At 48.2% G+C, this 13,884-nt stretch overlaps 1 protein-coding gene across 2 annotated transcripts in view; it reads left to right on the forward strand.

Moving 5' to 3' along the window:
- The first annotated feature begins 6,740 nt into the window (after window positions 1–6,740).
- PLCE1 (phospholipase C epsilon 1) overlaps window positions 6,741–13,884 on the forward strand; it is a 184,378-nt gene continuing 177,234 nt past the window's right edge. For both annotated transcript variants that reach the window (XM_085849796.1, XM_085849797.1), the window contains exon 1: window positions 6,741–7,092. The gene's annotated coding sequence lies outside the window, so the exon portion shown is untranslated. The remainder of the gene's footprint in view (window positions 7,093–13,884) is intronic.

The raw sequence follows: 13,884 nt of genomic DNA on the forward strand, positions 1-13,884 counted from the left end.
TGTTAGGGTTGTAGGACATGTTCCACGTGTTGGACCAGTTTGTGATTTTACCCAGATCTGCAGAGAGCGAATAAGCTGCTGCTTGCCGGTCTGAGGGATGACAGATGGTATGGCAGAGGGTGGAGTCATCAGCAAAGAGATAAAGAGGATTTTCTAGAAAGTCAGAGAGATCATTGATGAAAACCAGAAAAAGAACAGGGCCCAGAACGCCACCTTGAGGAACTCCAGCCTGGACAGGAAGAGGGGATGAGAGAACTCCATTAAGGGCCACATGTTGGCTGCGACAGAGAAGAAGTTTGCGAGCCATGAGTGGAGATGTCCTTGGATACCATAGGAAGAGAGTTTGGTGAGCAGGGCAGGGTGTCAGATCATGTCAAAAGCATGTGATATGTCTAGGGATAGGGCTCTGATTTCATGTCTGGCATTGAGGATCTCCATCCACTGTTGGGAGAGCACAAGCAGCATATTTAGGATAGAATGACCTGGTCTAAATCCAAATTGATGATCGGAAATGAAGCCATTGGAGAAGAGGAAGGATTTAATGTTGGAAGCGATGATGGATTCCATAACCTTGCTGATGATTGGGAGAAGGCTGATTGGTCTGTAGTTGCAGGAATTTGTTTTAGCACTTTTTTATGCAGAGGGGTAATGTTTGCTGATTTCCAAGCAGATGGCAGATGACCTTGAGCAAATGAGAGGGTGAATAGAACAGAGAGAGGGTGAGCAAGAGCAGCAGAGCAGGTTATTAGGACACGTGGGCTGATGCTGTCTGGACCAGTTGCAGAATCCGAGTCGAGTTTTGACAGCAACCTCTCCACCTTGTCAGGAGAAAAGGACACATAGTCCAGGAACAGCTGGGTATGACCAGGTCAGGTGGGTACAGAAAGCGATGAGTTTGGGACACAAGATTTGGAAGCAAACATGGAGTTTAGGTATTCAGCCTTTTCACGTGCAGTGTCAGCTGTGTGGCCATTTGGGGTAAGGGAGGTGATGGAGGGGGAACATCCACCAGAAACAGACAAACCAGATGCTATCAGGATTTGGAAGAGGGAGACAGGTTTGAGAGTTCAGACTTAAGATTAGAAAGATGTTGTTTTCTGGCTCTCCTCAGGGTAGACACACACTTGTTCCAAGTTTGTGTATAGTTGATGAATTATGAGTGTGAGGGCAGGGCGACGGCCCGGTCTGAGTGTGAGTAATGGATTGCATGGTGGGAAGGATTGAATGGGGGGAGTGGATCCCAGCCAACGAATCACGGGGGTTAGTTTAAAGTTAGACGGGGGGGATTAGGCAAATGTACATGTGGATGTCATTCTGCAGTTGGTGTTGATTGTGGAAAGTTTCATTTTTTTTGCAGGGTGCAGAAGATAATGGACTAGCTGAGGGTGTGGCTCATTAACTTTGGTAGGATGAAGCAAGCACCCCGGGTGCTGGGAGCTCGTCAGCCAGGTGAGGCTGTAGTGGTCCTCGGGACCAATTAATATAATGGGCATGAGTACCCGACGAGGAGGGGCTTGGTACACCAAATGCCATCAGCGGGCTTCGTTGGGGGGGAGAGCTGAGGAAGGCCTCTCAATTGTGTCGAGGAGCCGGTAAGCTCGGAGGCGGCTCCAGCGCCCCGGAGGTGCTAACGGTGAGTATGCAGGTGGGCAGACCTGCCAGTGGAGCCACACTGCCCAGCCCCAAAATTTTGCGATGGCACAAAAGAAAAAAAATTGATGGGCAAGGACAAAATTTGTAAGAGCACCAATGCGTCGGCGACGGGAATTCGCGTTTTTGGGACCCCATAGTTTAACGAAGGCCTTTTGGCAGGGTACGATCCTGGGGATAGTTAAATATGTAATAAAGATGCTGGTGTAGTTAGGATTGATGAAGACCCCTTCACACCATCGACCAAAACGGATGATCGCCGGCCGCCGGACTTGTCCCACTGGAAGAGAGAACAATGACTCGTGCAGTGTTGTCACATTTTGTGTAATTCTGCTTTTACCTTTCTTTGGGATTGGGAAGGAATTTGGCCAGAGGGGACAAGATGTAGAGGACAAAACGTAGTGATGAATTGTAAAGGACTAGTTTGTAATTGTAAAGATTGTAAAGACGATGGGTCTGTGGATGAGTGGAGCCGACCTCGAGCTCTCTTTACCCTCACCACCACCATTGCCCCAGTTATGTGCACATCAGGGACTGGCTGATCAAGTCGGTCAGACCTGGTGCTGGTTGTGATTGCATTGCCTGGGGTTTACCTTTTCTTTTCCTGCAATGGGCTTTTCTCTTTGTTGCTGTTTTTGGCTGACCCGACTCAGGACCAACAATGGACAACATCTGGCTGCAACAATGGAGCACTCACATTACCGCTTGCTCACCGCCCTTCATGGGCCACTTGCCCAATGGCCCATGACCACTCGTTTGCTGCATGTCACTTGCTCACTGCCCTTCATGGAACACTTGCCCAGTCACCCGCTCACCGTCATGGATCACTTGCTTAGTGGCCCGTGCCCACTCATCCATTTGCCTGTTGCCTGCACACTGTCATTGTCCTGTTTCGGGGACTGCATCTAATTGCAGCCCTTTTCCACAGTTGCTCCACCACCATCAGTTGCTCGAGGGACTGCCACTCGCTCCAGCCTCATAACAGATGACACTGTTCCAATTATCATGGTGGTTTTGTTTTGTTTTGTTTGAAGAGCATTCATTGCACGAGCATTCTACCGCACTAATGGACTGCCCTCTTTGCTGCAGCCTCATGCCAGTCTCATGCCACTTTGCTTCACTTATTGTGCCACAAATTGCCCCCACTATGAATTCTATAAATGCAGTTCGGTGGAGGAAGTGGCTCAATTCTTGTTGGTTGTTGCTTTGATCATTTTTATTTTCAGGCCACAACATTTATGGCCTGTACGCCGGTCACTGGCCTGCCGGTTTGTTGTTAGGCGTGCTGGTGAAGGGCACAAAGAGCATGAAGGTGGCAAGAAGGCAATAGGTGTTCCCCCTCAACAATTTTCCTTTTTGAATTTCTGTAGGTCCTGGGTCAAAGACTGTAAATACTTGATCGATTGTATTTGTGCACACTTGATTATGCCCATCGGTTATGTGTTTAGTTTTCAAAAATTCCGGCAATTCCACATTCAGCTTTGGGTTGTCATATGAGTGAGTAAGGTCGCTGCCAACGCAGTTCGGCAGGACATATTTAGTTTAAATTGTCGCACACATAACCTGGGTAGCCTAGGGTCTTAAGTAGCGTAGGGGATAATTCACTGAAGCACAAGGGGTTGTAAATTTGTAAATTGTTTGAAAAGATGATGAATTGTTGATTGGAAAACACTGGACTTGAGGATGAGTCTGAAGAAAGAGGGGGGGGGGGTCGTGTTGCGGTTTTGAGAAACCGCTATTGTAAATGTGCACTCATGACACGTAGGTCTTTCAGCATAGTTATTTCCATAATAAATGTTTAGAATAGTCCCTTACCTTTAGATGGGTCAGTAGGATCCAAACTGCATTGGAACGGGTAGATTAGGATTCACCCCCTAACTTTATTTTGCACATGGAAGGTTGTCGGCAAGGCGTTGGTCACCATTTGATGCGGGCATGTGCCGAACCCTGCCTTACATTCCCTTTATTGTTAGTTAATCTCTCTCTGTCTGTCTGTCTCTCTGTCTCTCATCACATCACACGTAAGAACAGAAACTTTTATTTAATACTGACTGTAGTTTGACACTATCTCTCCCTACACACACATAAGGCAATCAAAGCAGTAAGTGCAGTTACATAACCTCAAACTCCACCGCTCCAAAGGAGATCCATCATCCCACAACCCTCACCCCTTAAACCCATTGTAAGCCTTCGTGATAGCAATCATGCGCCCTGGCGATGTTTGGTCACCATTGACCTGAGAGGCATTGGCTCCATTCGTTTCCCCCATAATCGTTATTGTGCGCCTCGAACCAGCTGAATGCTCGCTTGCCTTAAGAAAGAAAAATAAATTTTGAGAACTACAGAATGGCTGGACAGATAGAGGGGAAACTTCACACACATGTTCTCCGAGCTCTGGGGATAGCAGGGTGTTCATGAATAATTGATAGGTCACATGGTCTGGTAACCATATTGGAATGAATGAAAATCTTAAAAAAAAATTATTTCTCTTGAACAGCTTCATCAATCGGCATGAAACTTCACAGTTATGATCTGGTATTGATGAGCAATATATATATATATATATATTTTTTTTTTTAGGAAAATTTAAAGAAAAATTTAAGGATTGTCCAATGGTCTTAGGGAAAGTGCAATAAACCTTCAATGGGGTTCGCTCCCTAACTTTATCTGGTAATAAACCCCCTACACGAGTATCCCTAAAAAAGAATGAAGCCGAAGCCTGTCGACCTGCTTGCTGGAAAAAAAAAAACACAAAGTAAACTCGTGGATCCTATCAACTTTGGGAATAGACTTCTTCACCAGAACCCTGCAACAAAAAGCTTCGATGAAAAACGAGAACTGGAGACACTTTTTACCCCTCAGCCCGAATTGGGCAAAGGGGTATTGTCGTCACAGGTGTTGTCCGGGCATCCGTCTGTCAACTTTTGGTTTCCGTCAATTTTTTTTTTTTTTGAATAAGGCTCACTTGGCTGTGCCTGGATGAGTTTCAGGATGGAGGAGTATCAGCTGAAATGGGAATCCAATCCAGGTTCCTCCTGATGACTTCATCTTTGCTTTTTGCGAGTTCGTCTTCACCTGTGAAGCATAAAATGGGGTTAAGCAATCAGTCGCCTCCGTACTTACACGTACGTGTCCACATTTTGTTAAGGAAGCACATCAGAAACCGTTCAAAGGAGGAAATTTAAACTTTACCGCTTGATATAGAACATAATGAGCGTACATCAAAAACCGATGAAAATCACTTCAGGAAGGAGGAGGGGGAAGGGGGAGGGGAGGAGGAAAGGGGGAGGGGAAAGGGGGAGGGGAAAGGGAAGGGGAAGGGGAAGGGGAAGGGGAAGGGGAAGGGGAAGGGGAAGGGGAAGGGGAAGGGGAAGGGGAAGGGGGAGGGAGGAGAAGAAAGAGGTGAAGAAGAAGATTTGGTTTTTTTTTTTTTAACGATCTTCCTATTTATACCTAATCGATCTATTCTGGCGTCTTTATCAGCCTTGGTAGTTATGAAAACACTCGAAAACGAGAATAAAAACCACTTTGTAAAGGTTTCTGGAGGTACATGATAGTGGACTTTTTTAAGTATAATCTGTCCACATTTCCCTCAGAAGTGTAGATGGTGTCATTATAAATTTCCCGCCCGAAGAGTTGAGTCGCACCAAGTCCTTCTCAAGACTGCGTGGGGTAAGTATTGTATTAATACCATCGAGTTCTCCATCGAATTAAACTGAAAATCAACTTTTTTACGGAATGCGTCCCAACGATGAGCATCCTCCATCGGGAGACGAGTGTCAGCCCCACGAGGATGTAGTAATCACGTTTTGTACTCAATCCTCCCTCTTCCCCCTCCTCCCCTCCCTCCTTCCCCTCCCCGCCTTCCTCTCCTCCCTTCTTCCCCTCCCCTCCTTCCTCCCCTCCCTCCTCCGTCCTCTCCCTCCCTCTCCCTCCTCCCCCTTCCTCATCCCTCTCCTCCCCTCCCTCATCCCTTCCGCCCCTCCCGCCTCCTTTCCTCCCCTCCCCCTCCTCCCTCCTTTCCTCCCCTCCTCCCTCTCCCCTCCTCCCTCTCCCCTCCTCCCTCTCCCCTCCTCCCTCTCCCCTCCTCCCTTTCCCCCTCCCTCCTCCCTCTCCCCCTCCCTCCTCCCTCTCCCCCTCCGTCCCTCCCTCCTTTCCTTCCTCCTCCTCCTTCCACTCCCCTCCTCCTTCCACTCCCCTCCACCTCCTTCCACTCCCTCCTTCCATCCCCTCCTCCTCCTCCCACTCCCCCTCCTCCTCCTCCCACTCCCCTCCCCCTCCCACTCCACCCCTCCTCCTCCTCTTTCCACCTCCTCCTCCTCCTTCCACCTCTCCCCTCCTCCTTCCCCCTCCCACTCCACCCCTCCTCCTCCTCTTTCCACCTCCCCCTCCTCCTTCCACCTCTCCCCTCCTCCTTCCACCTCCCACTGCACCCCTCCTCCTCCTCCTTCCACCTCCTCCTCCTTCCACCTCCTTCCACCTCCTCCTCCTTCCACCTCCTCCTCCTTCCACCTCCTCCTCCTCCTTCCACCTCCTCCTCCTTCCACCTCCTCCTCCTTCCACCTCCTCCTTCCACCTCCCCCTTCTCCTTCCACCTCCTCCTTCCACCTCCCCCTTCTCCTTCCACCTCCCACTCCACCTCCCACTCCTCCTCCTCCTCCTCCTCCTCCTCCTCCTCCCCCCACTCCCCCTTCCTCCTGCTCCTCCTCCTCCCCCCACTCCCCCTTCCTCCTGCTCCTCCTCCTCCCCCCCACTCCCCCTTCCTCCTCCTCCTCCCCCCACTCCCCTTCCTCCTGCTCCTCCTCCTCCTCCCCCCCACTCCCCCTTCCTCCTCCTCCTCCCCCCACTCCCCCTTCCTCCTGCTCCTCCTCCTCCCCCCACTCCCCCTTCCTCCTGCTCCTCTTCCTCCCCCCCACTCCCCCTTCCTCCCCCCACTCCCCCTTCCTCCCCCCACTCCCCCTTCCTCCTCCCCCCACTCCCCCTTCCTCTTCCCCCCACTCCCCTTCCTCTTCCCCCCCACTCCCCCTTCCTCTTCCCCCCCCACTCCCCCTTCCTCCTCCTCCTCCTCCTTCCATTATTTGTTTGATTCCGAAACGACCAACCACCATCCCACTCCTCCCCAGATGCTGAAGAAGCACTGGACGTGTCCGGGAACGTCTCGTTCGCCGTGCCGTGCCGTGCCGTGCAGCAGCGCGCTCTCCTCGCCGTGCCAGTGCCGTGTCACATTCCGATCCCGTGAGCTGTGTGTGGGAGGAACTCGTGGCTCGTGCGTCCCGCACGCAACGCTCGCGAGCACAGGCACGGAGAGTACGCTTGGCACGGCTCGACCTACGTGGACCCACAGGACCCACAGGACCCACAGGACCCACAGGACCCACAGGACCCACAGGACCCACTGAATCTCCTCTTCTCTCGGCGGAGCTGCAAGGGAACTTTTAAAAGGTAAGATCGGTGTTTGTTTGATGGTTCCAAGCAGTTTTGGCGGTTCGTGCGAACTCCAAACGGGGTCTGGTTTTAATAAACACAATCACGGGACACGACCGGACGACCTTTGGTCCGCAAGTGTGGATCGTTTTATAATCACCGGAGAACGAGAACGTTTCACGGAGTCGCGCTCCTGGTATTCTTGAGTGGAAAACACACCTTGCTCGGTTTACCTGAACCTCCACGGAACAGGTATATAAATCACGGACGGACGTGTTGGACCGAAGACCGTGACGCCGGAGGGGCATTGGTATTGGCATTGAAGTTTTAATGATCTTGTCCTGAGTTTGTAAACGAGATTCCGTACACCGGCGGGGACTGGACCCAGCAGGCCGTGCAAGTCGGCGGGGACTGGACCCAGCAGGCCGTGCGAGTTGGCGGGGACTGGACCCAGCAGGCCGTGCGAGTTGGCGGGGACTGGACCCAGCAGGCCGTGCGAGTCGGCGGGGACTGGACCCAGCAGGCCGTGCGAGTCGGCGGGGACTGGACCCAGCAGGCCGTGCGAGTCGGCGGGGACTGGACCCAGCAGGCCGTGCGAGTCGGCGGGGACTGGACCCAGCAGGCCGTGCGAGTCGGCGGGGACTGGACCCAGCAGGCCGTGCGAGTCGGTGGGGACTGGACCCAGCAGGCCGTGCGAGTCGGCGGGGACTGGACCCAGCAGGCCGTGCGAGTCGGCGGGGACTGGACCCAGCAGGCCGTGCGAGTCGGCGGGGACTGGACCCAGCAGGCCGTGCGAGTCGGCGGGGACTGGACCCAGCAGGCCGTGCGAGTCGGCGGGGACTGGACCCAGCAGGCCGTGCGAGTCGGCGGGGACTGGACCCAGCAGGCCGTGCGAGTCGGCGGGGACTGGACCCAGCAGGCCGTGCGAGTCGGCGGGGACTGGACCCAGCAGGCCGTGCGAGTCGGCGGGGACTGGACCCAGCAGGCCGTGCGAGTTGATGTTTGGGTTTGGACCCCCCACATGTGCTGCCACAATTGGTCTTCATTCCACCTCTTGGTCGTCGCTCGCCTGCAAATGGCACCACCAACCACTCGTGTGTGCTTTCAACTTGACCTGTTTGAGGACTAAGACCTCCAAGGGAAGTGTGCTTCGTGTTACTCCTGTGGCTGTGGCTGTGGCTGTGGCTGTGGCTGTACCTGTACCTGTACCTGTACCTGTACCTGTACCTGTACCTGTACCTGTACCTGTACCTGTATCATTATTTTTATTTATTTATTTTAATGGCAGGGTGTGGCTTTTCAAAGGTTTTGAATTTTTCTTTTCTTTTTTTCTTCGAGCTTATCCAGATTGCCCACTTATTGCTTCTGTGCTGAGGTTGGGGTGGATGTGGGTGGAGTTGGAGGATGGTGTGTGTGTGTGTGTGTGTGTGTGTGTGTGTGTGTGTGTGTGTGTGTGTGTGTGTGTGTGTGTGTGGTGTTTTGTATGACACAAAGTCAAGGCTTACGGAGCAACTAAAACATAGAACGGATCAGGACGTTACAGCAGAAAGAGAGGGGAAACACGAAACGCCAACAGCAGGGATACGTGACAGAATGGAGGGAGAGTTGGTGAAATGAGGGACGTGGGAAGAATGGGGACGAGGGGAGGACGCATGGGGTAAACAAGATGGATGGGGGGTAGAAAACATCATGGTTTTGGATGGGCATGATCTGAGATGGTGGTGAACAGCCGTCTTGAAGACCCAGAGGGAAGAACGAGAGCAATGAGTCTGCACTTTGGGAGTTTCATCAGAAGGGGCTTGATGGTGGATCGCATGTGCCTTGCAGAAACCTGGGGGATTCGGGGGGGGGGGTGGAGGGGGCAAAGCATGGAGATTTGTTTGTGGGATGAGGGATAGTTGGCAGTAGAGAAGCAGTGGTGGGATGGGGATGGAGTGATTGATGTATACCATGCTATGTTTTTGGGCATCATGGGTGACTGGGTTTCAAAGAATTTGCTCAATTGCTGACAGTCGCAAAGGAAATGGTACCAGCCAATGATGGGTTTATCACCATGGGTCTGCTCCGAGCTATAATTTGTTTAGTTTACATGTTCATTCGTTGAATCTTGTGCTTTATTGCAAAATTTCATCGATTCACAGTCGCCTAAATAGACGAGGACTGTGATATGTTTATGAACCACAAGGTTTGTAGGACACCCGGGCTGCTTTTCCCAATGGAGAATAGATCAGTCAATGTGTTTGTGTTCGCATATGGAATCGCGATTTTGTCATGAATGGTCGATGGAATCTGAGATGCCCGCTCCAAACCCTTCACTCATCCTTGCCAGCTGGCTCGACTTGAAAATGAATCGGATATTTCAAAGTAAAATGGTATGCATTTGACACACCCCATTTACAGGGTGTGTCTGTGTCTGTGCATATGTAAAATAATATTGCAGGATTATTAAGGATAAAAATAATGGGGTCGAGCTGAACTGGGTACTCTTGCCTTGATCTAATGGGATGACAAGGCTGCAGTCCCCCTTTCCCTCCCCTCCCCCCCCCCACACACACATACACATGCTGTGAAGTAGGTCTCCGGCTGGTGTGGGTAAATTCGTTGTGTAATCACTGGACCGGTCTCACTTTCAACTCTGAGGAGGGAGAGGGCGGCGGGGGGGGGGGGGCTCCAAAGAACCCCAGTGCTACTACTCTAGTGAGTGTTGGTTAGGGTTTTCATGGAATGGGAGAAACAGCACAAGCTTCTCACTCTCCAGATTCTTGGCTCAAATTAAACTTTCTCCTCCAAAACCCAGTTAAAAACCATCACTCGTGCAACGTCGTCAGACAAGCAAATTGGTTGCCCGGTACGAGCACACCGTTGATTGGTCCTATCCAAAAGAGAAACGTGATATTTGGCTTGAAGACCATTTGGGTCATCAAAACCATCAACACAATATGTGAACAAGAACGGCACCTGGTAGAGCGCATACCTCCACCAGCCTGAATGGTTCACGGTGTGTATCCCACTGATAGACCAGATCTGCATCTGGACCTGAACCAAAATCTAATCGGCTTGTTCTTGTCACCTTATTTGAGGAGTGTCTCGGTTTTTTGTCGTCTTCAGTGGTAGGAAGTTGTAAACGTTCATCGTTTATGGGCTGTGCATATTTTAAGTCCAGTATTACATGTCTACATATGCAATCGGGTTATAACGACCACACTTATGAAGGCGATGTGACATTCTGATCATGTTTTGGTTAATGCTTATCCACCCTGTTGTAACAATCTACATGGCTGGAAAACCTGGATATAATAATCACTTTGTCCTGGCAACTTGAACGCAAGTACAAAGCCTTATGTTAGAAAATCATCCAAACACAAATGAGGTTACGACAAAATGATTATGAAAAACAACAATTTCATTATCCCCTGTGTTTCTGCGTTGCCCTGGTGGCGAAACACACCACTCAATATGAATGCATCTGTGCTGCCGACGAAGAGGGATTGAATCACTCAGATGGGCGAGACATGCTTGTACCTGTCCTTTAGAAGAGTCTGGGGAAGAAGCTCAAAAAGAACATGAAACGGAATTTCGTTTCTTTTTTTTTTCTTTGGAAATGGAAAACCACTGGCTCTTCAATTCAGGGTTTTAGGCCTGCTTCATGGTATGGTCAATTTGTGCTTCATAGCAGCATTTTTTTTTTAATTCCAGGTAATCCATGCCTTCTTTTTGTACATTATGTGTTGATAGCCTGCAAAATGACTGTGAGACTACTGTACTGCTTGCAGGTTCTTGCAAGTGTCAGCTTATCAGCATCTTACCGGATCGCATGCACTGCTCTTAAGTGATGGCTTGAGTTGACCACCATCACCACATGGTTTTAACGGGAAATGCCAAAACAAAAAGGTCCAGCCTTTCACTTGCAGTGAGATTGCAAAACATAAAGGATACATTGTTGATCTTTGCCTCGATCTTTTCAGCCATTTTAGAGAAGGAGATTTTTGAAGGTTAAAAAGAATATGGCTGCCGAATCACGTGACTGATGACTTCATCCAAAAAAATTTTGTGGACCATTTTATCGCAAGATGATCCTCAATCTTTTTTATACTGATCGGATTTCGCGTTCTACATCTGCAATTATGACGTCATAAAAATAGCACACTCATTCCCCATGAGGGGTGCTTGTTATGTGCCACTTGTACACCCATGGCTTGGGGAGCACTTGTGTGAAGTTTCCCCTCGATTTGTCCAGCCTTTCTGGAGAAGATTTGTAGGTTTTTCAGGTAAATCCAACATGGCTGCCAACCCATGTGACCAATGACATCAAATGTGTGAACCTTTTGTTCCTCATGGACAGGCGGTCATGTGTGTAAAGTTTCACCTCGATCTGTTCAGCCACTTCAGAGAAGATTTTTGAAGGTTTTTATTTTATTTTTTAAGCAATATGGCTGTGTGCTGGAAAGCTGAGATTTTGCGAGCCGATGGACATCGAAGCCTGTACACTGGGAAAAATCATAGAATCGTCGGACAACATCCATTAATATACATGAAAAATCAAATGCAGGTGAGCAACCCGAGACATTGGGGAAGCGTGGTTCACATATACAAGATATGAAAGCATAATCCCGCTAGTATATCTAATATATATATACATACACACATTTTTGCACATCATGTTCAAAAAGGTTTTGAAACTTCCAAGAGGGAAATCTTTTCCGGTCGGTAGTTTTTCACATTGAACAGCAATAAACATGCATAACAAATTGTAGCCCTTAAAATCATTAAAATTTATTTATACAAACTGTGAGAGGTACCTATATCGGCAGTATAGATTGCTTCTATGTGGGGTCCATGCAGGGCAGGAAGGAGTCGCATTTGCTTTTCCTGCATTTCAATGCAGTCGATATCAATCACACTTGTTGGAGTGGGGGAAGGCACGGGTGGTGTATAATAACACAGTACATGGGCACAGTAAAACAGGCGAACACAGCTGCTTGTGTCCATCTTGTCACTGTAACCTCAGCTACAAGATCAGTTGTCCACATGCTTTTGGCTCTCTGTACTGCTCTGGCTAGTCAGCACCATTATCAACCAGTTAACTAATTTATATATATATACAGTATATATATCTTAATCAATTTTATATTTTTAATTTGCTCTTTATATGTAAAATTTCTTATTGTTCTACGTGTTACACCACTCTTCCCCAGCCCCACTCCCCAACCTGCCAGTCAAGGGGTGGCTAAATTGAGAACTATAGTTAGCCTGCCCCTTGGTCCCTTGTGCAGCAGGATGTGTGTGCACGCCATAACTCTTTTACCATTTGAAATTTTTGTCATCAGATTTTTCAATAAACATTTATTATGACAATATGGAGAAGATTGATTAATAATATTGGGTCAAAGGGCAGAGTCGCAGTCAGGAGAAATAGGCCTCATGAGCCGTTATGCTCCGTGTCAGCACAACACGGCTAGGGTTTTTATTTATTTATGTATTTAATTTTTAACCCTTCCTTGTTACTTACAAAATCGAAGTTTTTTCAAGTATATATTGATTGGTTAGTCGATTTTGTTATTCCGTCTGTCTGTCTGTCTGTTTGTCTGTCGCCTACAGGTCACAATTTTAAACCGATCTTCACGAAACTTCACCACGTGGTGGAGTTTGTCATAAGGAAGAAGCCTATTGTTTTTGAGGTCAAAAGGTCAACATAGGCCAAAGGTCAAACACTTAGATGAGATTTATAAAATCATCGATTTTCATCCGATTGACTTGAAATTTGAAGAGGGTTTATATTTCAGGTCACTGAATTCCACTTGCCAATTATTTTTGAGATCACCATTGACCAAAAGGTCAACATAGGCCAAAGATCAACCATTTAGGTGGGCTTTCTAAATTCCTCAATTTTCATTTCTTTATTAATTTGCCATTTGAGCTTCAGTGTCTATCCAGACCATAACCTTTTTACCATTTGAGATTTTTGTCATCAAAATTTCAACAAACCTTTGTTATAAGAAATAGTGAACACTTGTCAGTAAATTGTACAATGAAATTAATTTTTTTTTTTTTTAGCTGTTGTTTTTATCAAGTTTAGTTTGAGTACAAAGTGGATGTGGATGGTGTGATGTGTAACCAAGTTTTAATGTAAAATGTGTCCTTGTTTTGCCTCATGCATATTTTTGCTCTGCCCATGTGTTGCGTCATCTCCGCTGGAAGGGGTCGAGGGTGGCTCTTCCTAGTCTGGTGGAACGGTTGTTGTATATGGAGAAAGCACGGTATTTACTGTCGCACTTGGAGTGTTTTAAAATGAAGTAAAAGTGAGTTAAACCTCATGGTGTTTGTAAAGCTGCCTGGAGCATTATTTCTTCAAAGAATCAGGACATGTCGGCTGTTCCAGGATAGATGGGCTTTGCATATTGAAGTGCTTTCTAGTTATCCTCGCCATAGGAGAGGGTATTGCATTTGGGTCCGTTTGTTACTTTGTTTGTTATTTGTTATTAACATGTGTACAAAGTTTGATCGAAATTGACCCAAGGTCAAGGTCAGGGTCACCCAAAACATAAAAACACACATATAAAATCCATATTTTTGTTTAACAACATATTTCAAACCTGATAACGGGATCGTAAAGCTGGTTGAAAAGCGATGTTCCGAGGCATTTTCAAATATTTTCTACGATCAGAATGAAGGCAACAAGCACCGATGATAAGTTGTTGAATGCCACATGGTGGCTTTAAATGAGTTGTGAAAATTTTCAATCTGCTGCCGTTACCATGACAACGCGCGCCTGATAATCGTTATTTGTGACGTCGCATCATTTTATTAATG

This window comes from Eptatretus burgeri, chromosome 12 (genome assembly GCF_056783735.1).
Source record: "Eptatretus burgeri isolate ZD-2024b chromosome 12, Ebu_testis_v1, whole genome shotgun sequence".
In the NCBI taxonomy this organism is placed as follows: Eukaryota; Metazoa; Chordata; class Myxini; order Myxiniformes; family Myxinidae; genus Eptatretus; species Eptatretus burgeri.